This window comes from Salmo trutta, chromosome 24 (assembly GCF_901001165.1).
Source record: "Salmo trutta chromosome 24, fSalTru1.1, whole genome shotgun sequence".
NCBI lineage: Eukaryota > Metazoa > Chordata > Actinopteri > Salmoniformes > Salmonidae > Salmo > Salmo trutta.
In genome coordinates this window covers 29,146,207-29,156,973 of record NC_042980.1, presented here as the reverse complement: position 1 = coordinate 29,156,973, position 10,767 = coordinate 29,146,207, and the positions used below count along the sequence as shown (strand labels likewise).

General features: G+C 40.3%; 1 protein-coding gene across 6 annotated transcripts in view; it reads left to right on the top strand.

Annotated features, from left to right (window-relative positions):
• The first annotated feature begins 5,397 nt into the window (after nt 1–5,397).
• LOC115161054 (ecto-NOX disulfide-thiol exchanger 1) overlaps nt 5,398–10,767 on the top strand; it is a 115,390-nt gene continuing 110,020 nt past the window's right edge. For 3 of the 6 annotated variants that reach the window (XM_029711744.1, XM_029711745.1, XM_029711743.1), the window contains exon 1: nt 5,398–5,817. The gene's annotated coding sequence lies outside the window, so the exon portion shown is untranslated. The remainder of the gene's footprint in view (nt 5,818–10,767) is intronic. The other 3 variants (XR_003869168.1, XR_003869167.1, XM_029711746.1) reach the window with 2 other exon arrangements.

The window sequence follows — 10,767 nt, the reverse complement described above, 5'->3', positions numbered from 1 at the left end:
TGCTCCTATACTGCCCACATCTGACTGATGGAAACAGGGAGAACAGGCCATGGCACAGGTGGCCGAGTTTCCTGATGATCTTCTTGGCCTTCCTGTTACACCTGGTGTTATAGGTGTCCTGGAGGGCAGTGTACCCAATGGTGCGTTCGGCTGAGCGTACCACCCTCTGTAGCACCTTTCGGTCCGCGGCGATGGAGTTGCCGTATCAGGCTGTGATGCAACCCAACAGTATGCTCTCGATGGTGCTCCTGTAGAACACTGTGAAGGCCCTCGTGGGACAGGCCAAATTTCTTCAGCATCCTGAAGTTGAAGAGTCGCTGTCATGCCTTCTTCACCACAGTGTCCAGTAGAGGGTTGTGTGTGTGTGTGTGTGTGTGTGTGTGTGTGTGTGTGTGTGTGTGTGTGTGTGTGTGTGTGTGCGCGCGTGCACACATACACGTGCAAGACTTGTGCACATGGTTTTGTATGAGTGTGCGTGCAAATAGGAGTGTGTGCACAAGTGTATGAGTGTAATACATGTTATTTGATGTGTATTTCGAGTGCATACATGTTGTGTGTAAGTATGTACAGAAATGAAATGAATACAAATATTTCAATAAGGAAACAACAAAAGAGATAAGAAACATAACACAACGAAACAAAACAAAAACACTAACAGCTGCAAAGTCTATCTCATGTGTCTCTGGTTGTGGCGCAGGGTGACACATTTAGCTGCTGCTCCTCTCCGAGAGGATGGGGGGTTTATGTTCATCAGGGATCTGTTTATATTTGCTATATATTTTAAGAAAATCTGGATAGTATGTTTCCATTATGTTGTCATATCGTGGGTTGGAACACAGGAAGTGCATCTCAGTTTCTACTTGGTGTAAATCGAAATAGACCCCTTTCTATGTTTGCAAACATTGTTGCACGAGGGCGATGCGCACAAGTTGGTGGCAGAACAAGGGGAGTTCTTACAGCACGCTAGCAAAAACCCCATCTATTTACATGTTGGTTATGAGTGGATTATAATTGGATTTTGAAACGTATGAATCTCCTGCTTAACATAATATTTGTGTCACTTGAACTTGAACACTTGAACTTCAACCAGTAAAATGACTCTTCGGCTATATTTTGCTACAAGCTATATCAATGAGCGTTAGCATTCTAGCTAACAACTGCTGCATCCAAAATAGTTATTTTGCAAAGATCACAACTGTTAGGGTTTGACCAACTAATTGTGTGCATATCCTATATAATATAACAATTTGTTTGCATAACCTATATAATATAACACAGATGCTATAATAATATGTTTATTAACTATAAGATAATTGAGTACTGCTATATGTTAAGAGGAAGTGGCTCATGTGATGGTGGGTCATGTGGAAAGAATGCTGATGATGTAGAAACAGGATTTTCTGTAGAATAACAGCAATAACAGGATATGAAATGTATATGCAGGGGGGTGTAAGGGTTTTAGAGAACTGTGCATTGTGCAGTCACAAGATGAGACATCCGCCAGGAAGCTGGAGTGCGTCTAGAGGTTGGGACCAACCGGCACGCCAACGATAGGCTGGAATAAGTCTAAACCATATTCTAGCCTCTACTATGACAGGCCCTCAAGGAGAGGGAACTAAGTCTGTCAAAGTATTTAAAAGACGAACTTGTAATGTCATTCCAGTTCTCTGTCTGCCCTGCGTGGTGTTACAGGGAGCCCGTATATACGAACCACATATTTACCATTCAAGTGTTTGCATTAATTAAAGTACAAAGAAATCAGAAGTTACCATGTGCTGACTATTTTGTTCTGATACCAGATTCAAATTGACGCGACCTAACACAACCAAACATAATCTTAGTGACTGTTCAAGCAATAATCAAACATCTTTGTAAGCGTTAAGAAACCCCAAAAGTTATTTTGTTTAGAAGTAATAAAAATGTAAATCAAGGCTAAGTTGAATGGGCGCAAATGGTGATGGCTTTCTTACTGCTGCCAAGAGTCGCGCGCATCTGTACGTGGCGTCAGTGTGTCGTGTACTGGAAAAGGATCTATACCTACATATTCTCTGATGTCTTGGCAGCCAAGATTTACCATGTCTTCCTCTTTTAATTTCCAGACTGTATTCTGAGAGGGTTTTTCTTCCTTTTACGTCATGGAGGTTAAAATATTCTGCCAATGTACATTTTTGATTTAGGGAGAGATAATCAAGTTTAGTTTGTAATTTCATTGGAATTTTTTCCAATTTTCATTGTAGTTGTTTTTCAATTTAGTGTCAATTTGTTTGATTTTGATTTTAGAAATGAAACTTTTTTTGTTTGATTGGTCTTTAGTTTCAATGTTCTTAGTGAGCTGCAGAGCAAGCTGACCTAGAGGATCATCCTCTTGGGAGAAGTGGTTAATCAGAAAATATGTATTTAATGGAGTTCTCTCTCTCTCTCTACCCTTGGTGGATGTGTCTAATGTTACAGTTGATTTAAGGCTAGTGTTTTAAGACGCCATTCTTAGTGCACTGATTAAAGGAAAGAAGGGAGTGTCATTTTGTTAGCCACAAATGGACAAACAGACAAACACATCGATGAACAGAAAACCACAACAAAAGAGCAATATGAAACAAGAGTTTGAAGCAATATCAACAACACTGTTCTGCTCTATGTTTGGGGTTTGTAGAACCTACTATCCACATACAACCTTTTAATAGGTTCACACCACTGCTGGAAATAAAGATGACAGAGGAATAGTTTTTATTTGGTTAGTCATAGTATTATTCATTGTCTGCCTTTTTTTTTGAGTGTTTTCCTACTGACCAAAGAGCACATTTTACTGGACATGTGAAAGCTGCTCTCAAAGCTACCACCAGGTGGGGCAAGTCATCAGATGATGTTTTCACATTTAGCAGGTGGCTGTAATTAATTCATAGAATTGATTTATTTATCTATTATCTGTCATGATATAAAACATCCCAAGCAGAGTCAAGATTTCATCCACATTGAACTAATTACATCACCTGCTGTGCCATTTTACCTTGTAATATCCTGCAGACACAGATTCTAAAGCTACAGTACCCTGTGGTGTGTGTGTGTGTGTGTGTGTGTGTGTGTGTGTGTGTGTGTGTGTGTGTGTGTGTGTGTGTGTGTGTGTGTGTGTATCTGTAATGTCAAGGCTACTGGAGGTGTGGAGGAATCTATTTACTGTTTTCCTCATTCATAGGTATTAGATCATGTTTCATGTATATTCCATTAGATTTTAATGTTAGAGTTGTTGGTTATTATATTGCAGAACTGATGTGATATGTATTTGCTTTTTCAGGTATTGAGTCATTTCAGTTACAGCATAAATGTAAGTGAACTTTTCTAAACAGAAATACAAATGGACTTAAATTGTTTGAGGTCAAATGGAAGACCAGCCATTGTCATCCCCAATCTTCTTCCTTCTGACTGAACTTACCCTCCCAATGGTACGTAGGCGCTGACCTACAAATTAAACCATTGTTTTTACCTACAAATTAAACCAAGACAGCAACTGAAAGGTCGCTGGTTCGAATCCCCAAGGTCACTAGATGAACAATCTGTCGATGTGCCCCTGAGCAAGGACCTTAACATACAGTTGAAGTGGGAAGTTTACATACACCTTAGCAAAATACATTTAAACTCAGTTTTTCACAATTCCTGACATTTAATCCTAGTAAAAATTCCCTGTCTTAGGTCAGTTAGGATGACCACTTTTAAGAATGTGAAATGTCAGACTAATAGTAGAGAGAATGGTTTATTTCAGCTTTTATTTCTTTCATCACATTCCCAGTGGGTCAGAAGTGTACATAGTATTTGGTAGCATTGCCTTTACATTATTTAACTTGGGTCAAACGTTTCGGGTAGCCTTCCACAAGCTTCCCACAATAAGTTGGGTGAATTTTGGCCCATTCCTCCTGAGAGAGCTGGTGTAACTGAGTCAGGTGTGTAGGCCTCCTTGCTCGCACATGCTTTTTCAGTTCTGCCAACAAATTTTCTATGGGTTTGAGGTCAGGGCTTTGTGATGGCCACTCCAATACCTTGACTTCGTTGTCCTTAAGCCATTTTGCCACAACTTTGGAAGTATGCTTGGGGTCATTGTCCATTTGGAAGACCCATTTGCGACCAAGCTTTAACTTCCTGACTGATGTCTTGAGATGTTGCTTCAATATATCCACATAATTTTCCTTTCCTCATGATGCCATCTATTTTGTGAAGTGCACCAGTCCCTCCTGCAGCAAAGCACCCCCACAACATGATGCTGCTACCCCCGTGCTTCACGGTTGGGATTGTGTTCTTCAGCTTGCAAGCCTCCCCCTTTTTCCTCCAAACATAACGATGGTCATTATGGCCAAACAGTTCTATTTTTGTTTCATCAGACCAGAGGACATTTCTCCAAAAAGTACAATCTTTGTCCCAATGTGCAGTTGCAAACCGTAGTCTGGCTTTTTAATGGTGGTTTTGGAGCAGTGGCTTCTTCCTTGCTGAGCGGCCTTTCAGGTTATGTCGATATAGGACTAATTTTACTGTGTATATAGATACTTTTGTACCTGTTTCCTCCAGCATCTTCACAAGGTCCTTTGCTGTTGTTCTGGGATTGACTTGCACTTTTTGCACCAAAGTACGTTCATTTCTAGGAGACAGAATGCATCTCCTTCCTGAGCGGTATGACGGCTGCGTGGTCCCATGGTGTTTATACTTGCGTACTATTGTTTGTACATATGAACGTGGTACCTTCAGGCATTTGGAAATTGCTCCCAAGGATGAACCAGACTTGTGGAGGTCTACAATTTTTTTTCTGAGGTCTTGGCTGATTTCTTTTTATTTTCCTATTATGTCAAGCAAAGAGGCACTGAGTTTGAAGGTAGGGCTTGAAATACATCCACAGGTACAACTCCAATTGACTCAAACGACTCAACTAGCCTATCAGAAGCTTCTAAAGCCATGACATCATTTTCTGGAATTTTCCAAGCTCTTTAAAGGCACAGTCAACTTAGTGAATGTAAATTTCTGACCCACTGGAATTCTGATACAGTGAATTATAAGTGAAATAATCTGTCTGTAAACAATTGTTGGAAAAATTACTTGTGTCATGCACAAAGTAGACATCCTAACCAACTTGCCAAAACTATAGTTTGTTAACAAGAAATTTGTTGAGTGGTTGAAAAACGAGTTTTAATGACTCCAACCTAAGTGTATGTAAACTTCCGACTTCAACTGTAATTGATGCTGTAAATCGCTCTGGATAAGTCTGCTAAATGATTTAAAAAAAAATGTTTTAAACCAATACAAATAATGATGTAAATATGTCATTGTGTAGAGAGATCTAAGTCTCCAGTGGCCAGATTAGCGTCGGTAGGCCTATTATCTAATTATGATAAACACAGAGCGCACTGTAAAGTATCTGATGGGAAGCCTCAGGAAGAAGATCGATTTGGCTGCTGCATTATCTGCAGTTATCTGTTATACATCCCTATACGTTATGCATCATCTATCCGACTGACTTTTTTAAGTCAAGCGACCGCAGCTTTCCTTTTCCTTTTTCTGTTCCCTGGCTGTAAACCGATTTTCCGCAACAGAAAACGTCCTTGCTAGTTTCAGAGGCAGTCAACCCGCCTGTCGAGTCTTGCACAGCGAACCGTAGATGGCGCGCGCCCAACTCGGTGTTTTTATCCGGTGGACAGTAGGAAACAGGGGCTCGCAGGGTGTCCCCACCACTCCTCCGTGAGATGCGCCAGAGAGCTCGCGGGAGGAGAGAGAGAGAAGAGGGTTGACAGTGGCTTTGCATCCGTCATTCTTCTCCTCCATAATCCCTGAAAACTTAAAACGGTAAGAAACAGGCTGGTTTCCTTGTGAAATTCCCCTGTTTTATGCGCGGCGATTTCTGTTTCTGACATTGTGTGATTGTGCTACATCTGCATTGCTTTCTGTTTGGGATTTTATGCTGGGTTTCTGTATAGCACTTTCTGACATCAGCTGATGTAAAAGGGCTTTATAAATACATTTGATTTGATTTGGTAGACAGGCTATCCAACGAGAGGTTTCGCTTGCTGGTAATCCCTCTTCATTTGAAGGCAGCGGTTTCACCTCTTATCCCCATCACTGCATGGCTACTACCATTAATAACCTATTGAGATATTAATAGCTGGACATGCTAGATGTGGTGTAATTATGTATTGAGATAAACTGATAGAGAGAGATAATGCCTCGAGCACCCTAATAGAATGGTGTCATGCCATATCAGACATGTTGAATGTTTCCATTTATTCCAGGCTATGTATTTGTTGATTGAAAACGTATATATTTTTTTATTGATTTAGATACGTGAATATTATTCTATTCAGTTAGCCTATATAAAATACAGACTTGATAAAGGGTACGCAAGTTGATGGAAACACAAGCATCAATTCCTAATTGCCTACTATTCAACGTAGACCCATTTCAAACGGCGTTGTTTTACAAAGAAGTTAGTTGCCACTGTTTAGATCAAATCCCCTATTCTGAATAGGCTACTTCTGTTTTCAAAAACAGGAAGATAGAAAATTGTTGGCTAAATGTCGGGTCTTTCTGGGTTCAAATCAGCCTCTATTTTCAGTTCGCATATAGTATTTGTTTGTCAATGAGTGAATAGCTAGCCTACTTGAGAATGGCGTCCTTGAGAGAAAGTGGATGTTAAAGTGAATACTGGCAGTCAGCGATGCTTTGCTCTGCTGCGGTGACGGTGAGTCAAACACAACAGCTCGCTGCCTGGCGGATGCACTTGATCATACGTCACCTGGGCAACCGGTTCAGCACCATGGAGAGCGGAGAGAGAGTGGTGGGGTGGATCCTTGGGAGAACATTACTGTGGTTAGATTGGTGACGCTCATAGTTCTGTATGTAGGCTGAATGTAGTGAATATAACTCAGCATTAATTATACAAATTGTCATTTGCGTAATGGAACCTCTAATAAGAGCCTTGTTTAAGTAACATCTTATTCCATATCTTTAGTTAGCCCCACTGTAGCTATGTGTGTCTGTCTGATTCCTCTATAGCTTCTATTATGTTAGGTGTGACATCTAATGAAGGCAATTAGCATGAAGCCAGTGCAGCTGATAACGAAGGACTGATAGAAAGGTGTGAGCTTGAAGTCTATATTATAGTCATAGATATAGACAAGCTGTTGAATTGAAAAACACATTTTCCACTGAGAAATACAGTAGAGGGAGAGTGTAGGGTCTGGTGGTTGAGCTAGTCTTAATTGAAAAAGCAAGTAAAAATGTCCTACCAATAATTGAAGTGTTGCAGGCTGCAATATGGCTGTGAACAGTTTCAATGACATTTATTAAAGACAAAATGCAATGTTTGATTACAGAGTAATTTCAGATAATATTATTATTATTGCGATATGTCTAAATAGATGGGTGAATTATGAAAGCAGAGAAGGTCTTATCATTTCAGTGTGCCATCAAACATCCTCTACTGAAGGTCTGTGAGTGATGTTACATTAACGTGATTCAGACAACTAAATATTTACTCACAGATTGGAAGAGAGAGAGAAAGGAGGGGAGAGAGGGAACGAAGGGAGAAAAAACAGGAGAGAAGAAACAGGGATTCATTTAACACCATAACAGCAACAACCATATTTCCCAGGGGGCATTGTTTTTTGGGGGGAAACATATAAGTTCAGAGAACAGAACTGAAGTCTGTAAACAACAGCTTCAACCCTTAAAACAATCACCACTGAGCAGAGAGAGAGAGAGATTGAGAGAGAGATGGGAAGAGAGACTGAGGGAGTAGAAAGGGAGATTGTTGTGTCAATTTTTTTACATTCACACCTCTCTTTATTGAATGAGTATAGTGACTGTACCATGCTGTATTTATGGTATAATATAAAACCCACCATGGAGTTAACAGGATTACACTGCTATTCATGTTGTACACACAAGCACAGCTCTGCCTCTACTGACCCGACACCGCTCCTCACACACACAACCACTGGCACTGATTACTGTGGCAGTTACTGATGAGCTGTTACATTATAGCCTGGTTCTGCTCCTTTAAATTGGTTCAATACATAATCAGTCTACAAGTACAGGCAGACCTGATTCAGGATTTGTGTTTAAAATAAACACCAGCTGTGTTTGCCATCGATCCCCAGGCCAAGGGAATTAGACCTGCTCCTCTCTCTCTCTCTCATCTTGTTTTCTAGTAACACTAACAGCTGGGTACTGTAGTCAAACACAAACTGTGAGTTTTAACGGGACAGAATACACAGCTGCTGTGTGTGTGTGAGTGCGTTAGCTGTATGTCGGTATCTTGCTATTGATATGGAGTGGGATGGAGATGGACAATGCAGAGCCTAAGGAGGGGATGATGATGGTGTTAGCCATGGCATGCCTCTCCACTCCACACACGGACACACACACACACCCACAGTGGTCCTCATTGAATTAGAAAGCTCTTCAGTCACAGCGTTTCATTCCCTCAGGGCTCTGGCTGCTGTTTCCTCCCTGGCTGTCTCACACGGTGGTGGGAGAATCTCATGTGTGACCACTCCGAGATGGCCTGTGTGATGGAGTCTGTCCGTGTGTGTGTGTGCCTGATTGCTTGCCTGTGTGTGTGAGAGCTGAACCCAGTTAGTCAAGCTGAGGCTTGGCAGCAGATCAGACCAGGCATATCTAATTGGGATTGAAGCCCATGGAAGAACAGGCAGGAAATACAATTAGCTGCCTCTCTGCCCGCCTGCCTCTCTGAACAGGAGAAAGAGGGAGAGAGAATGGGAGAGAGAGAAAAGGATAGAGAAAGAGTGAGGCAGAGGGAGAGAAAAAAGAGAGACGGAGAGAGAGAGAGAAAGAGACAATTTCCCTCTTGAGGCTTTTAAGGCAGTGGGGGTTAGTTCTCCCAGCTATCCACCTATCAGGGTGTTTTCGTCTTCTGTGTGTGAGTGTGTGAGTGTGTTGAAACAGAAATGTAATCTGTCTTTCATCTCTCTAACACAATCCTTTTTTATATCTGTAAAAGAGGGACTTCAGTATTGACACGGTATGCATGTTCATGAAATATATTGATGCACCCGTGAATCAATTTAATGAACATAATACAAAAATCCCCATTCAAATCTGTCAGTTTAAGCTAGAGATATAAAACAACGTTTTGCCTGTCGGCCGTCCGCATCTGCTGTGGAAAGTGGCAGCGCAACAGCACTGTTTGTCAGGCCAGGAGACATTCCAAAAATCGGACTTCTCACAAAAACATCTGTAGCCTCCGAACGGTTTGGCCTACTAATATGACCTCTATGGAAAAATGAGACTCTCAGGAACATGATGGTGTTCTCCGTTTTGCTCTACGACCCCCACAACTGTCACAGGACTCTCTGAAGGTAACCCGGTACCGGTTTAAAAAATGAATGGAATTATGGAGGTAGATTTGTTTCAACAAAAAAAGAGGTTAAATATGTGTCCAGAAAACATAAATATTTAAGAATATCTAAGAAAACATGAGCTTTCTTAGATCTCCTGGATATAGGACAGACACTTCAAAACCTTATTCCTCATGATTTTTTGGGGGGTCTGTTTTTCCATGTATGAATGTGTTTCTATGGGCTTTAGTAGCAAGGCCCAAATTCAATATTTTATCAAATAATTAGTGGATATATTTTTTGATACCTATAGGGGTCCTAAAATTCAAAATGAAATAGCTAAATGATCCATGGTATGACTATCTTAAAACAATTCCATATGTTAGCTCAGTCACATTTTCCTTTGGTTGAAGTTGTTTTTATTTCTGTAGAGTAGAGCAGTAATTTCTGTAGAATAGAGCAGTTATTTCTGTAGATTAGACCAGTTATTTCTGTAGAGTAGAGCAGTTATTTCTATAGAATAGAGCAGTTATTTCTGTAGAGTAGAGCAGTTATTTCTGTAGAATAGAGCAGTTATTTCTGTAGATTAGACCAGTTATTTCTGTAGAGTAGAGCAGTTATTTCTGTAGAGTAGAGCAGTTATTTCTGTAGAGTAGAGCAGTTATTTCTGTAGAATAGAGCAGTTATTTCTGTAGAGTAGAGCAGTTATTTCTGTAGAATAAAGCAGTTATTTCTGTAGATTAGACCAGTTATTTCTGTAGAGTAGATAGAGTAGAGCAGTTATTTCTGTAGAGTAGAGCAGTTATTTCTGTAGAGTAGAGCAGTTATTTCTGTAGAGTAGAGCAGTTATTTCTGTAGAGTAGAGCAGTTATTTCTGTAGAGTAGAGCAGTTATTTCTGTAGAGTAGAGCAGTTATTTCTGTAGAGCAGAGCAGTTATTTCTGTAGAGTAGAGCAGTTATTTCTGTAGAGTAGAGCAGTTATTTCTGTAGAGTAGAGCAGTTATTTCTGTAGAGTAGAGCAGTTATTTCTGTAGATTAGAGCAGTTATTTCTGTAGAGTAGAGCAGTTATTTCTGTAGAGTAGAGCAGTTATTTCTGTAGAGTAGAGCAGTTATTTCTGTAGAGCAGAGCAGTTATTTCTGTAGAGCAGAGCAGTTATTTCTGTAGAGTAGAGCAGTTATTTCTGTAGAGTAGAGCAGTTATTTCTGTAGAGTAGAGCAGTTATTTCAGTAGAGTAGAGCAGTTATTTCTGTAGAGTAGAGCAGTTATTTCTGTAGATTAGAGCAGTTATTTCTGTAGAGTAGAGCAGTTATTTCTGTAGATTAGAGCAGTTATTTCTGTAGAGCAGTTATTTATGTAGAGTAGAGCAGTTATTTCTGTGGAGTAGAGCAGTTATTTCTGTAGAGTAGAGCAGTTATTTCTGTAGAGCAGAGCAGTTA